Consider the following 13,028-nt stretch of genomic DNA (forward strand, 5'->3'; position numbering starts at 1 on the left):
GTTGTTCAGGTGAGGAAAGCCATTTCTTCAATGGTCTCAATTGCATGGGAAAGACTTTCCTAATTGTGCATGGTAGCCACTGAAAATGCAGGTGCTTTTGCCAGGGCACAGCATACACACATGACCTGTGCATATGTGTGCATTTATAATATGATATCTAATATAAACATAAACTTTTACTAAGAATGTTTGATAACACATGAAATGTTAGTGAGTTAAGGAATTATAAGAATATTTTATCCCTGGGTAGTACACATTCTCGTTTGTATTTTAAATTACTTTATGATGCAGATAAACTATTTTAGCTGAGCCCTTCATAGCTGTGTTTGCAAGCACCAATGTGTCATGTGGTTTACTTTGGCATAACCCCAAGTGTGCAATGTATTCAGCACACCAGGAGTCTAAAAAGGTATGGTGATCCCCATAGTCAGCATCTTCCTAACTCTTTATGTGCATTCCTTAAATGATCATCCTATGACAAGCTCTCCATAGTGAGGTTACCTGGATGGCTTGGAGCCTGGGGACAATGCTGCCTCTATAAACATGTAAGTTCCAAATTAAGGAAGAAAGGAAGAAAAGAAAATTATTACACATTTTTTTAAGTATTGTGATCAGGGTGGGTGTGTCTGCACCATCTGTTTAGGTAAATTAAGTACAAATATTTTAACAGCAGAACACTTCTCAGCATGAAGCAAAGTTGAATCCATAGAGAATTTTGAAAAAAAAATTATGTTGAGGCCTCACATATACTCCCCAAAGCATTTTCACAGGAAGGTGTGTGTGTGTGTTTGTGTGTGTGTGTAACTGTGTGGCTCTCACAGGAATTGACAATCCCTGGCTTTATGTCAATGGCTTTCCACAGTTATCCTGAGAACTCTGGGAAAAAGGCTGGGCCGTGGGGAGCAGGTGGCATTTATTCTTAGCAGGCCTAGACACCCAAACCAGGTTTCTACAGGAAGAGGCACAGCACTGGTCCCAGAGCACCTTGCAGGCGGAAAGTGAGGATGAGCTGATCTCTCTGGAGTAAGGGAAGGCCCCTCTCCAAGGATTTACAAGCTCCTGCATCTCAGTGATGGTAGCCATGTGCTTCGGGAATCATTAGGACTTCATTTCAATTTTCTTTCATTTAGTCATGGACCATAATTTTTCATTGTTTTTAATTATTTATATGGGACTGGCTGCTCCTTTAGAAGCCTTTACTCTCTGTAACTAAAAATCTGACTCTGTTTTGCCTAGTGTCATCTCTAAGTAAAAGTTCTTGCCAGGTGATCCATGCTCCTGCAGCAGGTGGGATGGTGTCCAGAGCCATTTCAGTAGAAAAGAGGGTCATGGATACAAAGTAATGTCCATGCACAAACATTTTAACTCCTTAGTTCTCTAATTACAGAAAGGATATACGTATTTAAGTAAGTATTTGCCAAAATTCCCCATTCTTATTCAAAACATTATAAAATATTATGCCACTTATATAACTTTATTTTTTATTTAATGGGTTTTGAAGGTTTTAGTATATTCAAAACATTCTTTAAAAGTCTAAATGATTTCATCAGAGAGAATCATTTAGGTAAGGAAAAATATTGGCGAATGATATGAGAAATGTTTTCCTCATATTTTACATATTCTATTGACTGATTTGATTGGAAGAATTCCATGGGAATAAGTACTTTGTTCTTAAAATTTAGAACTGACACATCAAATAAAATAAAAGGGTTATAAACATGTTGCTTCTCTCTCTTTCTCTTTCTTCTTCTTTTTTTGATCCACTAGTTAAGAAAGTAGCCATGTGATTGCATTAGAGTGAAATGTGTGCAAAAAACACACCCCACCCCACTACTTTATGGCAGCTGCCCCCTGAGAAAAGGGTCTGTGTGTCCCAGTGCTGTGCTATTCTAAGCATGGTCAGTGGAGCATCCCCTGCACCACTGTGCACAGCTCCTTAGGGATACGTTTGCCAGCCAGGCCCTGCAACAACTGGTATATAACCTGCATTTCCATGAATTTTCCAGGTGAGGAATTGGGACTTCTGAGGCCATCTGGGAAGCAGCGTGAATGAGAGTGGGCAATGGAGAGGGCACTGCAGGAGAAAGCCAGGGGGAGGGGAGCTATGTGGACCCGGGGGCCCTGCGAGAGCACTGCTGTGGCACGTCTGACCCTCTTGGTGGCGTCACAGATTTGGCCATTTCTCCATAACACCCACATTTCTGGAGAATTTTGTAGTGGGGGTACAAGAGGCTTCGTGTGGGAGAGCACAGGGGGAGAGAGAGCACAGGTGCTCAGGACGCCAGGACTGAGATGAGCCAGCAGCTGTGGGAAGAAAGGCTAAGTGGCAGAGGTGAGGCCATGGGGCGGTGAGCTGGGGAGGTGAGCAAGTGGGAGGCCAGGGAAGCCTGTGTGGAGGTCCCAGTGGGACTCAGTGTTGGCTAGATCCTAATGATCTGGAAACTCGGTTCAACCCAGAAATAATTCACACGAATAAGTAGCAGAGAAGAGCTCTTTAAATATGAATGTTTGTAGAACATAAAAATTGAAGGAAACCGGCTTTCAGAAAGATCATATTGTGTGTCAGGGACTTTAATCTTAGCTATTGGCATTTTATTGGTGAGAAGTAGTAAAAAGAAGTTGGAATTTCTGCTTCTGGTCAAGATGAAATGTCATGGACCAGATTTATTCTTCCACAGGAAGCAACAATGCCACAAAACTGGACACAATACATTAAAACTGTCTTCAGGAAATTAGATAGCAGACAGAAAAACAGCAGTCCTTGATCCAGAAGAAATAAATTATTTAAACACTAGAATAGACACATAGTCCTGCCTACAGAGCGTTTCCTAATGATGGAATTGAAATTGAGAACCCAGGTGGACCCAGTAGCTTCCCTGGTTTGAAGACACAGAGGTGGAATGTGGAGAGGCTGCTAGACCCACAGAGAAAAACTGAAGAAGATAAAGCTGCAAAAGTTAAAGATCTAAAGATCTGAGGAAATTTCCCGTTGAATATTCAGCCGAGTCTCTTGTTTGAAAATGTGGGAAGAAAGTAGCCAAGGTTGCATAAATAGCTAACCAGAATATATTAGAAAGAATAATTTCTGGAACTCTTCCCCAGGTGAGAACAGTGTCTGCTCCCAGCAGTCTGCAATAAAAACCTTGTGATTCAAGTACAGTATTTAGAAAATATTTAAAAGAGTTCCTCTAGGTAGAGGGAAACAGTTCTGGGCTGAAAACTGCAGAGGTCTTTCTTAACAACACTTAAAACCAAGATCTGAAAGGATCAAACCCACTCTAAGAAAAATAAGTATGGTCCAAAACATCACTCAAAAATATTTATGGAAATACAAATATATTTCCATCCAAAATTTCTTCTATCAAATAAAAACATCCAGGCATGCAAATAAGCAAGAAAATATATCCAACAATGAGAAGCAAAGTCAATTGATGCAACAACAGAGAAGATACTGATGCCTCTGAAGGATCTTAGGTATTTGAACACTAAAATCAGATTAATTCCTATGTGTACCCAGTCTGTTCTCTGCAGAGAAGTTATGTGCCTTCATTGAATTTCCAGACACAAAACTAAATCACCTTCAAAAGTTAACGTAACTTGAACCTCATAGAACAATCAGTTTGAAGTTCATTGGATAAAAAAGAATACAGATGGCATTGTTAAAAAGAAGCAGAATAATGGAGCACAATGTAGGTTGAGATTAAAATAAACTTTTGATAAAAAGGAGGGAGTGAGAACTTGTATAGGAGTTACATTTTATCAAGCATAAAAATTCTCAACTTCTACAAATCCCACAGTAAAAAGACAGTCTATTTTTGAGAAATGTCTTAAATCACATTCATCAAAGAAGTTGCAAAGTAGTATTTTTTTTTAATTGGGGAAAACATCAATCCATAATGCATATTTGGTAAATGTAAATAAATGCTATATAAAGAAATCTATTTAAAATCATGGCCATATTAGAAGGGAATTTGTATTCATTTCTATATCACATATGTAACAGAGTTACAAAATTAGAAATATTAGTTGCTCCAAGGTAGTACTTTGTTAAGTTTATATTTTGATGTATAAGGACTAAATTAGGATGAGCCAACATTAACACAAAATTTAAAGGTGTAATAAGTAAAGGATAGCATTCATAAGATATTTTAAATATTAGGACAGTGGTGGTTTTGTAGTATGTAGATAGACATGTTTTGAAACTACATAAATGTGGGAACACTAAATACCCAGTGTTTGTAACATACATTGAAAGTGTAATCTCTTGATAATTGTTTTTGTCTATACACAAAAATTTGAATTATTTGAATAATTGAATTTTCACTGTTTAGAAGTCTTACAATGAAGCTAAGACCCACTATTTTGAGAAAGCTGTGCTATTCCCTTATGTCTATCAGTCATTTGTTTTGTCCTGTTTTAACTTAGCTTTATTCTTGTTAAGCTTTAAGGGTCAATATGTAAGCTTATATTTATTAAAGAATTTTTTTTATCAAACTCTAAAAAGAAGAAATATTACTGATGTTACAATTAGTAGCAGAGAATGTTAAAGAGCTATGATACTGAATTGTATCTATTAAAGAAGCGGGAGGAGATAACTCAGGAAGTCAACTCGGGGGATTGTGAGTTCCAGGCCAGCCTCACAAACTTGGCAAGATCCTTCCCAAAATACAAAGTAAAGAGAATTGGGAGTGAAGCTCAGGGCTGAAGCACCCCTGGGTTCAATCCCCGGTGCCATTCGTAGGAGGAGGTAAGAGAGAGAAGAAAGAGGAGAACAATGGGAGAGAGGGAGGGGAAGGGAAGCATCTCAGTAAATACCAAGGATGAAAAATCCATGAAAATTGCACCGAGGTAGAACACACATAAATACTTAAGGCCTGGGATATCAAGAAAATCTTTAAAGCAATTATGTCTGACAGAGAAATGAGGGAAAGGTAAAGAGGCAGTAAGGATAGTCAGGCATGGCAGTGTTACCCTGTTAGGAACCTGTTGGAATACCAGGTGTGAAGACTGCCAGCTAACATGGTTTCCAGCCCCGCCTCTGCTTCTTGGGGCTCACTTTATAAATGACTGAATGCCAAGGAAGCATGTCAGCGCCCATGGGACTTCTCTCCATACATACTGAAAATATTCAAACATCTCTAATATTTGTGGTATTCTTTGTAGCATTTTTTGCATACTTAATGCATTCCATATATTTTGCATTAGCTAAACAATAGTCCTTTGCTATAAAGTATATTAGTAGTTGAATTTCATAGTTGAGGAAGCTGAGATTCATAGAAGTTAAATAAAAAATGAGAATTACAGACGTATAAGAGAGCAGTTTCAGGATATTAAGCCAGGAGGACTAAAGTTAGACTGTAAAGAAATATTCAATATAAAATATTACCTTTAGGGTTGGGGTTGTGGCTCAATGGTAGAGTGATCGCCTCACATGCATCAGGCACCGGGTTCTACCCTCAGTACCACATAAAAATAAAATAAAGATATTGTGTGTCCTCCTATAATTAATAAATTAACAAACAAATAAAAAAGAAATGTTGTCTTTAGTCAATCCCTTGTGCTCACATAAGAATTCAACAAATTGCCACAAATTTTCACAATACTGATAATCATTCAATATGGGTGTCTTTCAACCCCATGTATGGATACTCATTTTACTCCTGTAGTTTCCTTCATTTTTTTCCCATTAAGTTGTCACATTCAAACTCATCAGTTAATGGAAAGTATAATTTACATTCATAACCAAGTTTGATTGCAAAGACTCCATCAAAATGAGCTATTCTTAGCAGAGATTTTTTTTTCTGCTTTTAGCCAAGATGGAAAGAAAAACAGACAAAATATATGGATTAAATTGATATATAAATTCATTGCATGTAAAATTGAACTCCCAGCAGGTCTTTGATAGAGTAAAGTTAATGCAGAGGTAGAAAAGAGCAAGAGTAGCTAAAACAGGTTTGAATTAAAGCATGAAGGTGAACCACCGAAACTACCTGACCTCAAAGCTTCATGTGAAGTAAGGGTAATGGAGACAGTGTGGGCATTAGGTGATGACAGGATTAAACAGGACAGTGGCTTAAGATGTAGACCTACAAGAGTCAGGCCACTGATTTTCAGCAAAGGTGCAAAGGCAATTGGAGAAAAACTAGACTTCTAAATACATGGCGTTTCAATGAATTGTAGATCTGTTAGCCAAATAAAAACAAAAGAACTGTTTTTATACGTACTTCATGTCTCATACGCAGGTGAACTCAGAATGAATGATGGATGGAAATGCAAAAACTTAAAACTGTAAATCTAGAAGATTTTCTTTTCTTTTTTTTTAAAGAGAGAGAGAGAGAGAGAGAGAGAGAGAGAGAGAGAGAAATTTTTAAAAAATATTTATTTTCTAGTTATTGGTGGACACAACATCTTTGTTTGTATGTGGTGCTGAGGATCGAACTCAGGCCGCACGCATGCCAGGCGAGCGTGCTACCACTTGAGCCACATCCCCATCCCCCGAGAAGATTTTCTTTTAGAACAAGAAACCCTGAGAAAAGCCCTTGCAACCCTGAATCAAATACCCATTTCTTAGGAAGGACACTGATTATAATCCATGAAATAACCAAGTGATAGAACATCATCAGAATAAAAACTTTTCAAGTTCTAATGGCAATATGGGGAGGATACAGAGGAAAAGCTCAGACTAGGGGAAAATTTGTCAACTGCAGAGTAGACAAAGGGCTTGGATCCATCATACATTGTCTACTATTACAAGTGAATACTGTTTGAATATATTGAAATGTCACTCCACATTCCATCAACTTGTAAAACTAATAGATGTTAATAAAATGTTTTAAAAAGTTAAACATTTTTTAAGTATGTAAAGATATTAGCACTTTCTGAAAGGTTTAAACTATTATATCATCAAATATTTCTATTCTTCCATAAATAACTTTAGAGAAATAAAAAAAAGATAAGCATATGCAAACCTACAAATATCTATACTCATGCTGTGGATGTAACTCAGTGGTAGAACATTCACCTAGTATGTGAAAGATCCTGCATTTAATCCCCAGCACTAAAACAAAGTGAAATCAAACCAAACAGACAAATCAAACAAACAAATACTTTTACTTTCTATCTCCAAACTTCCTCATAGCAATTTTATTTAAAATAGCCAGAGACTGGAAACAAAGTGTCCATCATCACAGATGAATAAATTAACACAATATGGTCCAGTGCTCATTAATGAGAAGAGACCACTGACATGGGCTGCGTTGTGGATGGATCTCAAAATAATTATTATGAGTAAAAAATACCAGACTTGTTCTCGTCCTCAAAGAAGAGGTCCCTTTGTGTGATTCCATTTACAGAAACTTCTAGCATTTTCAAGCAGTCTCTAGTGACGTAGCAGATCAGCATTCCCTGGAGGCAGAGGAGGGAGCTTCAGGGCAAGGAAGGAAGAATTAATTTTGAAAAGGCATGAGGCATCTTTGGAAGGTAACGGATATGTTCATTGCCTTAATTAAGGTGGTGAATTCATGAATTCATACATATAAGCATAAGTACATATTTGAAATTATACATTTTAAGTATGTGCTACTTATCATATGCCAATGACATCTTGACCTGTTAAAGCAAAGGGAAACCCACATATTCTACTTCTTTACAACTTACCATTGACCGTTCCCCTCATCCCCCCAATTCAGTGTGCCACCCTGATTCCCCATCCTGCTTTCTCTTCCTGTGTGTCAGGATATTTAGTGCATGCCAGAGCACACTGGATCACCTGTGAGTACTTGCTCTCCTCTATTTCTTACCATCAGAATAATTTCTTAAATTCACAAACCAGACTGCACCCATTTTACAGGAGTGCCTGCCAATGGCTGTGAGTGAATGAACAGTGGCCAGTGGTCAGAACCAATGCTGTCACAGAAGAAATCAATACCAGCCTCCAAGCAGAGCTGGAATTCCCTCCATGCTGGGGGCAGAGCCTGAGTCTGAGTGAGGTTCCACTGTGCTAACTGAGGAGGAAAGAGCAAAGGCAGGCAGTTGCACAAATATTTAGTTTCCCAGTGCAAATACTGGGGGGCCAGAGGGGCTGCGGCTGGCATAAAGGGCCTTAGCTAATGAACCTGGAGGTGATTAGAAAGGAAAACTCTTGGACAAAATAGGAGAAATATGCCTGAAAATGAGCTCCTGGGGTCAAGGGCAGAAAACTCTGGGTTATCTATTTTAGGTTAATATGAATACATTAAAATAAATATACTTTTTAAAACCAATGTTCATATGCTAAGAAAAAAAAATCTTGATTATCTGAAAAGTCTCTGTAGCAGACAATATTTTCTCCCAAAATTTTTCACATTTCCATATCACTGTAAATAAATTTGGATTAAGCTTGAATCTATGTAGAAAAAAAACACACATGCACAATTCTAGTTTTTATTTAAGTGTCTAATTATTTTGTCATCCTAGTACTTAAAGTTTTCATAAATTATTTACATCAAGATCTTTATTTTTACGTATAATTGCAATATATCACCTTAGAATTAATATGACACCACTTTATGCAATTGTATGGTACTAACATATTTGAAACTCTGTCAACATCTGGTACTCTGGACCCAGCAAGATGAGTGTTGAGCTACTTAAAATCCTACATTTGTTGAATTATCTACTATAATAAAGGGTATTGCTGGCATATTTTTAAAATTACAAGTCTATGCATTCATTAGAGTTAAGATTTCTTGATGGTGTGCATCTGTCTTGTTCTGACTTTACAAATGTTCTGTAGTGAGCCCATGTAAAATTAAAAGTCCTAAATTGTCTTTTCTTCCCATTTCCTGCTTATCTTCAAGCCATCACCTTAAGATGAGAACAGAAGCTGGGACTCTCCCCAGAACCCGGGCCTGGGCACCATCCCACTGGGAACACTGGATCAGGTGCATGGCCTGCGTTAGAGCCTGGTTTGTTCCGGAAAAGCTAACATTGCTATAGGCCAGGAAGGCAGAATCCCTGACTTCCCAGTTTTGATCACACTGCCATCAAAGTCACTTTGCCTTTTTATGTCGTTTTCTCTGACTGCAAAGGAGGGCAGGCAACCAAATGCAGGTACAGGTGACCCCACAGCCTTTTTTTTCTGAGAAAACTGAAAAAATCATGGTTTCTGGGAGCTTGACTCTGGCTTCCACGTCTCAGGAATGAAACGCCTATGCATAACATTCTCAGATTTTGCATCCGATAGTTTTCACTTTGTGTTCTACGTAACAGCCTCACTCTGTGGGACAAGCTGACTTGATTGTATTATGAGTCTCCATGATCGGGAGAAAATTACTTTTTATTTCTGCTACCCCAGAAAAACCAAGCAGAGTTCCACCATCACCCCTAACAGTTTTCCATGCTGAAATTATTCTTTCACGCTCTCTTTGTGTCTGTACTCCTTTGGGAACCTCTTTCAATATATTTTGGTGTTTCAAAGTGTCCATGGAGAGGATTAATCTTTGTTTCATGCGGGGCCCTGGTCGGCAGGAAACAGAATGCACTCCAGCTAATTTAAGCAGAAGGGGATTTATCGAGGGATACTTGAAATCTCATAGGAGTTAGAAGGATTATGGAAACACATTCGAGTGTGTGTAAACTTACAGCAACGACTTCAGGTCCTCATCACCGAACTAGACTTCCGGAGAACAGTGTGGGTCTCAAGACCCAGATCACCAGAGCCAGCTGACACCTGTTTCCACACAATGGCTAACCCACAGTCTATTTTTTTTAAGTTACTTATTTACACACCAATCTCCTTTGGGTATGTCAGAGGGGGGCTGCTTGGATACTATTGATAGTCTGTTTCAGGAAGCCAGGTTCAGTTCATTAAAATTCATCAAACTCTGTGTGTGTGTGTGTGTGTGTGTGTGTGTGTGTGTGTGTTATAGTAAACGATAATTGCATAAGTTTTGGAGAAACTATAAATAAGAATATGTCTACCTTTTTTGTGACATATAAGCATCACAATCATAATCATCCATTTACCTCAAAAACAATTTCTGCTGATATCATTTTAGTGCTTTGGCCTCATTATTTTGGTAATCATTGGCTAAGAAAACAAAATTTTTAAAAAATGACATCACTCATGATTGCTCGACTCTGCCTCTCTTTGTGTGGATACCATATTGTATGTACAGTGTAAAGAACTATCTCTCCAAATCAACATGATACATGCAATGATTAAAAAAAATGGCTTTGTTCAATAAGGCTCTGAACAAGTCATCCTTAAATATTCTCTGATAAGTTGCAATACAATCAGCTTTTCCTCTCAGGATTTCCTTTCAAGTTGTTTCATTAACTTGCTGACTATTTTAGAACTGCATTTTCCTTCATTAAAAAAAAGACAATACTTAAGAAAGTTTTATTCTTGCATATCTCTCTTCTGATAAAATCGTCTAATCTTAATTTCAAAAGCATATGATCCTTCCCTAAGACATATGACAACCTGAACAATATTCCCACAAGTCTTCCATAGTATCAATCCTTCACACCCATTAACTTGGTCACTAACCATTTTCAGATTTACACTTTCTAATTAAGGTGGGATCGTCCATTAGAAAGCTTCTCCACATACTGCATGTCAATAGAGTGTTAGATGTGTCCTTCTTTACATGTGCTTTGAACTTATATAGCCTACCATAACATCAACATTTCCATTTACAATTGGAAACATCCATTTTTATGGGGTATGTATAATAAAAAAAAATGACATGATAGTAGATTTAGGACTAAAACAACATATAAATATTGACCATAAGAATGAACATCTTCCATTGAGCACGTAATATGGACTAAAAAGTTGTATTTACTTCTAATAAAAGAAAAAAAAAGTATTTAAAAGGTTGACTAGGCTGCCTAAGTTCAACTCTACTGATTATTTTATTCAAGGAGGATTCAGTGTCCTCAAAAAACAAACTATGTTCTTAACACCATGAGATTTATGTTTAGTGGGAAGAGACAGATTTTTAAAATAATCAAATATATATCATACCAGATGATGTCCAGGGCTGTGAAGGAAAATGTGACAGGTGAGGGAAGGAGCAGGCGTCCCAGAGTGGCAGCTGGGGAGGGTGCACTAATAAGGAGCAAACAAAGGAGCAGGACCTGGGGAGAGCAGTGAGCCCTGGGCTGGCGTGGAGTCCCCGGTGAGCTGAGGAAGGGTGAGAGGGGACTGGGACATCCGCAGGAGACGTGATGTCCGACACCAGCCTGGGAAGGAGCTTGTGGAGAAGCATTTGTAGGGCCGAGATCTGTGGCCAGGTCAACAAGGCCCGTGCAGGGCGTGAAGCTAGCAGTGCATTTGGGAGGAGATCAAGGGGCGTTGGGGATGTCAGAGAGAAGGGAGAAAATATGGAGTCAGTTCACAGCAGATTATGTTCAGCACAGTGGCACTCTGGGTGATGGCCTGTCACATATCCCAGGGGTCTCACCTGAGTGAGGGCTGGGAGTGCTGGGATATTTAGCCTCCATTTTGTCTGTCAACGTTTGAGGGCCGCTCCCAGGACACTAATGCTTTCTGTGCTCCTGCCTTGACAGCTCCATTGACCAGTATTGTTCCTGCATCCAGGAAAGCGTCCATGGGAGGAGCCATGGGTTCTTCCTGCAGGAGTATTCTTTAGGTCCTGAAATGAGGGGTTCCTGGGGAGCGCCAGCGTCCGGTGGGCAAACACAGAGGTGGCATGAGATGTCTGTACTTCTGGAGATCACTTGGCAACTGAGTTGAAAATCGCTGAGGTGGGTGGACCTTGGTGACAACCCTGTGGACAGGGAGTTAGGCCATACTTAGATCCATCCTGGTGAGAAGAGCCTGGACTTGAACCAGTGCTGTAGCCTCAGTGGGGGTGAGAAGGGGAAGGGTGTGATGCACATCACGGGAGAGCCAGCGAGCCTTGTAGGTGGATTGGTTGTGGAGTGCAGGGAAAAGAACCACTAAAGTCATCTCTAACCGTATAACAGGGACATGGACGAATGGAACTATCACTCCCTAAATGAGGAAGCACACAGCACAGGATGGGGTTTCTTTGGGGAGAAAAGGATGAAAAAAAGAACCTCAAGTCTCCAAACATCCCTGCAAAGCAGATGTCACTATTCTCCTTTTGCCCATGAGGAAAAACATCTTCTTGGTGCCCAGACGGCAAGAGTCAGCAAGAGATCCTAAACACCCCCAGCTGTGGTGGGAGGTCGGTCACGTTTGTTTACAGGGCATTGAAGAATAAAACTAATAATACGAGTCGCATGCCTACTATACAATTGGTACTCAGAAATGGTCATTTTATGCACAATGTTTTTTGCAGTATTTTATGTATAAGTCTATATTTAGAACTTGTGTTCCTTTTTTTAATTTGGTTTTGGAAATCAAACCCAGGGTGCTTTGCCATTGAGTTACACTCTCAGTCCACTTTATTTTTTATTTTCAGATAGAGTCTCTCTTTGTTCCTGAAATTGGCCTTGAACTCGCAATCTCCCTGTCTCAGTCTTCCAAGTAGCCGGTGTGTGCCACCACCCCTGGCTGAACTTGTGCCCAATCTCAATCACAATGTTTAATTCTGAGCAAGTTTCTCAAGGTAAAATAGCATTCAACAAATTGATTAAAATTGACATATACCAAGAAAGATTATGGGTAAGTTAAAGTAATTAGTATTTTATATGTGATGCAAATAAAACTTTAAATAAAAGCATATTCTTCCACTAAAAGTAAATCAATTTTAGGAAAGCCATTCAGGCAAAATATAAATTAGTCACATTAGAATAAAAGAGCCATAAATAAGGAATTCTTGGGCACTTTCCAAGAAAATAAGATTGTTGAGTGCTGTCATTAGTAGTCTCAAAGTTTTAATAGTTCCAAATATATTCAATTCTAAATTATTCAGCAACAGATTAGTCAACATGCAAGTTACTCAGTGGCTCTGTTCTCCTTTCTATCCTTCTTGGTTTTTAATCAATATCTTTAAGTTTACCACATAACACTTTTTCTACCTGAGGGCAGAAGAAAATGACATTGCAGCATC

This window comes from Callospermophilus lateralis, unplaced genomic scaffold (genome assembly GCF_048772815.1).
Source record: "Callospermophilus lateralis isolate mCalLat2 unplaced genomic scaffold, mCalLat2.hap1 Scaffold_137, whole genome shotgun sequence".
Taxonomy (NCBI): Eukaryota; Metazoa; Chordata; class Mammalia; order Rodentia; family Sciuridae; genus Callospermophilus; species Callospermophilus lateralis.